This window comes from Otolemur garnettii, unplaced genomic scaffold (genome assembly GCF_000181295.1).
Source record: "Otolemur garnettii isolate 467f Iridium unplaced genomic scaffold, OtoGar3 scaffold00018, whole genome shotgun sequence".
NCBI classification, from domain to species: domain Eukaryota; kingdom Metazoa; phylum Chordata; class Mammalia; order Primates; family Galagidae; genus Otolemur; species Otolemur garnettii.
In genome coordinates, this window is record NW_003852413.1 from 18,845,181 (window position 1) to 18,852,828 (window position 7,648).

The following is a 7,648-nucleotide window of genomic DNA, read 5'->3' on the forward strand; positions in this document are numbered from 1 at the left end:
AAAAAAAAAAAAAACCATCTAGACAGAAGCAATGAGAAAGCCAGACAGTGTGCCTCTTCTGAATCACATCAGAAGGTGTCCGCATTTATCCTCACGTTTCTCACTACTGTTCTAGGAGGAAGCCAGAGAGCGATTGTTATATCCATTTTATGGTCCAAGAAACAGAAGTCACAGAGGAAGCCAATGACAAGGTAAAGTCAGGACCCAGGATTCTCTCAGTGCAACCACAGGTTAGCCACTCTGTTGTAGCCAGTGACAAAACCTACTGGACACACGTGGACCTAGTACAGCCAGGCCAGGGTAGACAGTAGGCCCCCTCAGGAGGAAGGTGAGCAGGTCCTGGGTGCTAAGCCAGAAAGGGAGAGACAGGGTAGATGTTAATGTGGGAGCTGGGGGTGAAAATGGGGTTCCAGAGTCAATAACACAGACTGGACAGGTTTTGCAAGTTTCAAAAGACAATCCCTATTCTCAAGTCCCCAACCCTCTCAATCTCCTTTCACCGTGAAGTTGAATTTCATACAGCAAAGGCATGCTCTATAGTGTCATCCCTTAGAATTATAATGAGAACCAGTGGGAATCATTGGTTTCCTTTCGGAAAAAAAAAAAAAAATTCCTTTGTACAGTCTCACTCTGCTACCCCAGGCTAGAGTGCCATGAGATCAGCCTAGCTCACAGAAACCTCAAATTCCTGGGCTCAAGCAGTCTTTCTGCCTTAGCCTCCTGAGTAGCTAAGACTATAGGTACCTGTCACAAAGCCCAGCTAATGTTTTGTATTTTCACAGAGATGGAGTCTCACTCTTGCTCAGGCTGGTCTTGAACTCCTGAGCTCAAGGGATCTGCCCACTTCAGTCTCCCAGAGTGCTAGGATTACAGGTATGAGCCACCATGCCCAGCTCCTTCCAAACATTTATGTGACAAATTCAGATGCACTGTGCCATTTAGTAAAACGAGGAAAGAAGGACTGGAAAAAATCACTCTGCAAGATCCAGCTCAAATACTGCCGCATCTTGGTATTGCCTTAGCTATACCTTCCCCGGAATGATGAGTCAATTATCCTTTTGCCCGAGTTCTCATCTTTTCTTTTCTTTTCCTTTCCTTTCCTTTCCTTTCCCTTCCTCTTTCCCTCTTCCTTCCTTCCTTCCTTTTCTTTCTTTCTTTTTTGAGCTGGAGTCTCACCTTTTTACCCTGTTGTAGTCAGTGACACTTATTGGACATACATGGACCTATTACAGCCAGGCCATGGTAGACACTATGGTTAGAGTGCCACTGTGCCATAGCTCACAGCCTCCCCAATAGCTGGGACTATAGGAGCCTGCCACAACACCCAGCTATTTTTAGAGATGAGGTCTTAATCAGGCTCAGGCTCAGGCTGGTCTCAAACTCAGAGCTCAACAATCGACTGGCCTCAGCCTCTGGCGTAGCTGGGACTCGAGGTGCCTGCATGAAGCTTGGCTAGTTTTCAGAGACAGTGTCTTGCTCTTGCTCAGGCTAGACTCAAACTCATGAGCTCAACAATCCCCTGGCCTCAGCCTCCCAGAGTACTAGGATTACAGACAGGCAAGAGCCACTGTACCCAGCTGATTGGGTTCTCATCTTATTTGGTGTTCCTTGGGTTCTAATCCCAGTTCCAAGCTCATTAGTGGGCCAGTTACTTAAAGTCTCTGTGCCTCAGTTTCCTCATTTGTAAAACGTTGTGAAGATTATGTGAGTTAATATTTTTACAAGACTTAGAGAATGCCTGGCACAAAGTAAGCACTCAATAACTAATTTAGGGCAGTGCCTCTGGCTCAAGGAGGCGGGTGCTGGCCCCATATGCGGAGGGTGGTGGGTTCGAATCTAGCCTCAGCTAAAAAACTGCAAAAAAAAAAAAAAGTTTATACTTACACAGAAATGTCACAATGCTATGTCTTTTTATGTCTTTCTCAGCAAACTGCGTGCTCCTCAAGGACAGGGACTGATTGACCATCTCTTACTCCCAGGGCTTAGCTCCAGATAATCAAGTATGTTAAATTGAATATTATACACTCATGATTTAGACAAAATGGGAATTTTTTTTGTAAAATGGAGTTAGTCACCTTTATTTGACTAAAATAAAGGTGACTAAGGTGAGTTAAGCTTGCGCACATGGTTTCCCTGAGATAAACCAAAATTTGAGTTTCTACCTAGTTTAAAGAAAAGCATCCAAAGACAAGCATCGGGCTGGGCCACCCTAACCCTAACACTCCTCCTAGTTCCAGCCACACTCAACATCTTGTATCTCATAAACATGATAAAATCTGGGCAGAGTTTGTAGCCATCCAGAAGTCAGGTCTGACCTATCCAGGTTCATTCATTTCATTTATCTGTTTGTCAATTCAATCATTTTCCTACACTGAGTTCAGGAAAATATGCTGCCATTCAACTATCCACCAGTCAGGACTTGGCTCGTGAGAACTTCTTGCAGACTTATTTGTACCTGCAGTTATGAGAATGGGACTTGGAGGGAGGGGTCCGTGTGCCTATCTCCTAAAACTGCAGGGGATTGCCTTTCTCCAGGGACCTTCTGAAGTTCAAGATGAGACCCTCTTCCTCTCACTCTGCCTTTTCAGGTGGCAAGAAGTTGCCTAGATGAAAAGAAACTAAAAAATGTTGAGAATGCCTCTGCTCAGAGTCAAATATTCAGAGTGTAATTTATGATAAATCCTGGTATTACTTTTTATTTCTATTTCACTAAGAAAGCTGTTTGCTTGGCTTCTTTCTTTCTTTCTTTCTTTCTTTCTTTCTTTCTTTCTTTGACAGAGCCTCAAGCTGTCACCCTGGGCAGAGTGCTGTGGCATCATAGCTCACAGCAACCTCCAACTCCTGGGCTCAAGTGAGTCTCCTATCTCCACCTCTCAAGTAGCTGGGACTACAGGTGCCCACGACAACACCTGGCTATTTTTGGTTGCCGCTGTTGTTGTTGTTTGGCGGGCCCAGGCTGGATTCGAACCCACCAGCTAAGGTGTATGTGGCTGGCGCCTTAGCCGCTTGAGCCACAGGTGCCGAACTGCTTGGCTTCTTTCTATACATCTTTCCTTCTCTTTTCTTTCTTTTGAGCAGTATTAGTAGCTGTGCCCTGTGTGGATCACCTTTCTATTGTAAAACACCCAAATGAGTACACTTAGCCCAGGAAAACCCTCGTAGGGAGCTTTGCAAGAGTCAAGACAGAGGCCTGCTGTCCTGTGTTGCCTCCCCAGGCATCTCACTGGGTTCTAACCCTTCTGCAATGGTCACCAGGGGTGGGGAGGGGGTTATATTCATAGCGAACCCGGAACCCAGTCAGGCATAACCGTATACATCACCTGACATTTATGAGATGACTTATGGGGACAATGGAACAGGTTATCTGAAATTGGGATTTTCTCTGTAGGTCACCCATTCACCTACCTACCTATAATTATTCATAACTAGACAAAACTTACAAAAAATACTCAACAAAACCAGACTTCTCAGAACACTTCTAATTCTTGTATCTCAACATCTTGTATCTCATAAACATAAAATCTGGGTAGTTTGTAGCCATCCACAAGTCAGGTCTGACCTATCGGGGTTCATTCATTTCCGTTATCCGTTTGTCAATTCAGTCATTTAACCATCACTTTCGTGTGGGCTGAATGCAGCTCAGTGCCACCAGTGGAGGAGGTGTGTATATAAAAGAAAAAGGGAACAGGGTCTTAGTTCTTGAGGAATCTGCAATCTACACAGAGCAGGGATACCAGACACCCCCTCCAAACTCAAGGACAGTGTGTGCCTTGATGTAGTCATTGGCACAAAAGAAAGTTGTGCAGATGAAGTTTCTAGCACCAAGGTGGCAAGTGAACAGAGGCAGTCTGGTCAGTTAAAGTAGGCTTCTGAGAGGAAACCAGCTAACTTTGGCCATGGAAGCATGGTGCCAAAGGGCTAGAGGGTCCCACTCTGCATTCGGCCTCTCTTGGCGAAGCTCAAAGATGCAGAAGCCCACTTTCCCCACTTAGCTTCAGTGCCATTTCAGTCTGATGTTCCAGAAACCAGTCCTCCACTACCAAGTGTCAGTGAGTTCTGTGACCTTGAGAAAATTACTCACCTTTCTGGCCTTTAGTCATCTGTATAATGGGGACAGGGAAGAGCAACGTGCATGTGGAGTGCTGCAAAGGCATTACTCATACAGTTCAAATGTGAGAGACTGATGTACGTGGTCAGGATGGAACCAGCCAAAAATGAGGCCACAGCAAAGAAGCCCATATTACGAAGAGGATGGAAGGGACAGGGAGAGAGACAGATGAGCAAACCCATCTGGGCCAGTCCGAGACCCTGCAGCCACAGTCCTCCTGAGCAGCCATGTCTTAGGTCAGCACAGGTACCTTCCCTGGCTGCTGGACATCACTGCCCACTTCTTGTTGGGTCCAGAGCCCGTTTCTGATGTAGCCAGGAGGGAAGTGAGAGGAAGACAGCCTGGACTGTGCATTGCCACTCGATCATGGCCTGGCAATGAGCTCCAAGGATTTTCTGAGTGCTGCTCTGGCTGGGATTTGGAGGCTTGAGGGACCTGAGCCAGACAAGGATGGATAGTTCCTGAGGGTTTGCTTCAAGTAATGTGGCCTGGCCAGCAGGTGGGGGCAGGAAGAGATCTGGAGACACCCAGAGCTGGATTCGATGCAGCCTTTGCCAGGCTCTCAGCCTCATATCTGTGACCTCCACAGTGTGTGTGTGCATGCACGCGTGCACACAAGGGAAGGTGAGGACTACAAGCCTGAGGGGCGGCTGCCTTGGGCTTGGTAATGGAGACAGGTAGCTGCTTGCGGATGTCTAAGAATGTGCCTCCTGCATACCTGTGTGAACGTGTAGGTCCAGGAGCAGCTGTGGGGCTGCCTAGGAATTCAGACATCATGGGGGAGGTGTGGGGCTCTGTGTGTCCCTGAATGCCTGGACTCAGGTGGGAGGGTGTGTGCTCTATGGAGCATGTCTGAGCTCAGGAGGGAGTGCTTCTGTGAGCACCCATTGTGTATGACAACTTACATCTCTACAGCTCCATAAAAAGGCCACAGACCAGGGTTATAAACTGCAATAACATGTTTCCTCAGCACCTACTGTGTGCTGAGCCCTGTACCAAGCTCTGAAAACACAGAACTAAAACTCAGGCTCAGTCACCAAGGATCCCAGAGAGCAAAAGGGACTGAGGACAGAGCACAAACTGTTTATGGCACAAAGCTGTTCGTCTCCAGGGCCACTCCTCATGTCCCTCCTCAGGGATTCAGCAATTGTAGGATGTTCTGTTTTCACTGCCATCTCTCCCTCCATTCTATGAGCCCCCTGAGGGCTCATAGGAGGAACACGCTGCTCTGTAAGGATGTATAATGCAAAAAGGCCACTATGAGTCACGTTGTGCCCGGGAAGCCCTGAGACTGCCACCCTGTCTTAAGCCACAGCCAGTGTAGATGGTCCCACTGGGTCTGGGCTCAACTGCCACCGCTATTACAGCTGGGCCATCTACATCAGTACTTACGTTCTCCAGGCCTCAGTTTCCTCATCTGTGCAATGGGGATAATGATAGTTTGAGCCCCCCAGGGTTCTTGAGGTTTCCTTGAGACCATGGGCCAGGCCCGGCACACACATGCAGTGCACACACACTCAGAGCTTGGTACATGGGGGCTGCTATGGAAATATTATCAACAACAAGGAGCTGCCATCTGGGCATTTCCACACAGCCCTGTTGACCGAGAAGGGAGAAGCAGAACTCTGAAGCCTCCATTGGCAAGCTGGTGGTCACCTCAGCAGTCAGAGACCTGGCATGGTTCTAACATCAAGAGGAAGGAGCATGCCATTGGCTGGTGCGGGTTCAAGAGCATCTGAACACTTTCTGTACGGGGTATTCACTCTTCAACTACTGCTGTCTCCATCAATCTTTATTTTATTTTTTGTTATTTTATTTTATTTTTTTAAGAGACAGTTTCAGCTCAGTCACGCAGGCTTGAGTGCAGTGGCATCATCATAGCTCACTACAGTCTTGAACTCTTGGGCTCATGTGATCATCCTGCGTCAGCCTCCCAAGTTGCTGGGATTACGGACATACCACCTTGCCTAGCTAATTTTTTTCATTTTTTAAAAAAAGATGAGGTCTTGCTATTGCCCAGGTTGATATCAAACTCCCAGCATCAAGCTGTTCTCCTGCCTCTGCCTCCCAAGTTGCTGGAGTTGCAGGCATGAGCTGCTAAGCCCAGCTTCCATGGTATCTTTGGTGCTTCCTCCAACTCATTGGGTGAACTGGGTTGATGTTAATTGGGTTGACATCTAGTGGGTAACATTTATGAAATGTTCAAAATGTGTCACTTTCAGAGAATGTGCCACCCCACTTCTCCTTGCTTATACATGCTTGTGTGTACTCATGGGCATTAGGACAGGAAGAGAAACTGGGGCAGCCCAAGCTGGACTCATTCCTTCATTATCTGCCTGCCCTTGGGAGACAGCAGGGCATGGCTAGGGCCTGGTGGGGTCTCTCCACCCCAGTCTATGGCTCTTCCTCCCCTCTGACTCACACTGGTCCAGCTCAGTCCCCTCTTTCTTTAAGCCTCCTTGGTCTTGTTTCAAGGTCTCATCAGTGACATGCTGAAGCTGGGTCCAACTGGTTTGCAGAGTTGATTATGCACTTCTATTTCTAACTCCGATACTCAGGAATAATACCATATTGGTAGCTTGAAATCAATCATGGTGGAAGTATTTATGGCATAGAAATCAACAAAGGATACAAATCAGACACCAATCCTCCCCTGCCCCCAACAGTTGCAAACCTTGACATTGAGTACCCAAACCAGCACAGCATCTGACATCTTATCTGCACACAAATCCCGTTAACATATTTCTCATCATCCCCACTTCGTATCTGTGGCTCATAATTTAACTCCAGGTCTCTGCACACCACCTAGGGTCGTTTGGCCTCAGTTAATGGAACCATGAGATTTGATAGGGCTGGCAGAGATGTTAAAGATCATCGGGTCATCTAACCACCCTGTTCATTTGACAGAGAAACTGACCCTAAAAAGCCTCACTGTGGTGAGGACTTCTCTGTTAACAACACCTAACATTGCAGATGCCATCTTTCCAACAATTCTCCCAGACCCTACCATGCTGGTGTCCACTTCAAAGCCAAGGTCACTGTCACCTGATGTTCTACATGCATGGCTGATTTTTTTGAAGCTTGACATACAGGTCTTGACACTCATTGCAAGGTACATTTTGTTGGGCTTGATTTGATCCAGTGTTCAAGCCTCTCAAAAACATTTTAAATCTGACTTGGGTCATTGGTTACATGTCTCGTCTCTAGACTCCACCCACTGCTTTGATCACTGCACCTTCCCTGCAGGAATTGGAGTTAAACTTGAAAAAAGAACAAGAAAGATGGACTTTGGGGGCAAAACACAGGAGGTCTACATTCTCTCTGGTAAAGGTTCTAGCATCTACACAACTTAGAGAGCAGGACCTTACCTCCCTACCCTGGCCCTGCCCACTCCACTACCCAGAGTGTGGATTTCTGTTCCCAGGAACATCAGCAGCGTTCTGTCACACACCCACTGAGGCCGATGCAGTCTTCTCTGTTTAAAAGCAGGGTGCCCTTTTCCCTTTCCCTCTGACCAATAGTCCTCCCAGGACTCCCTTT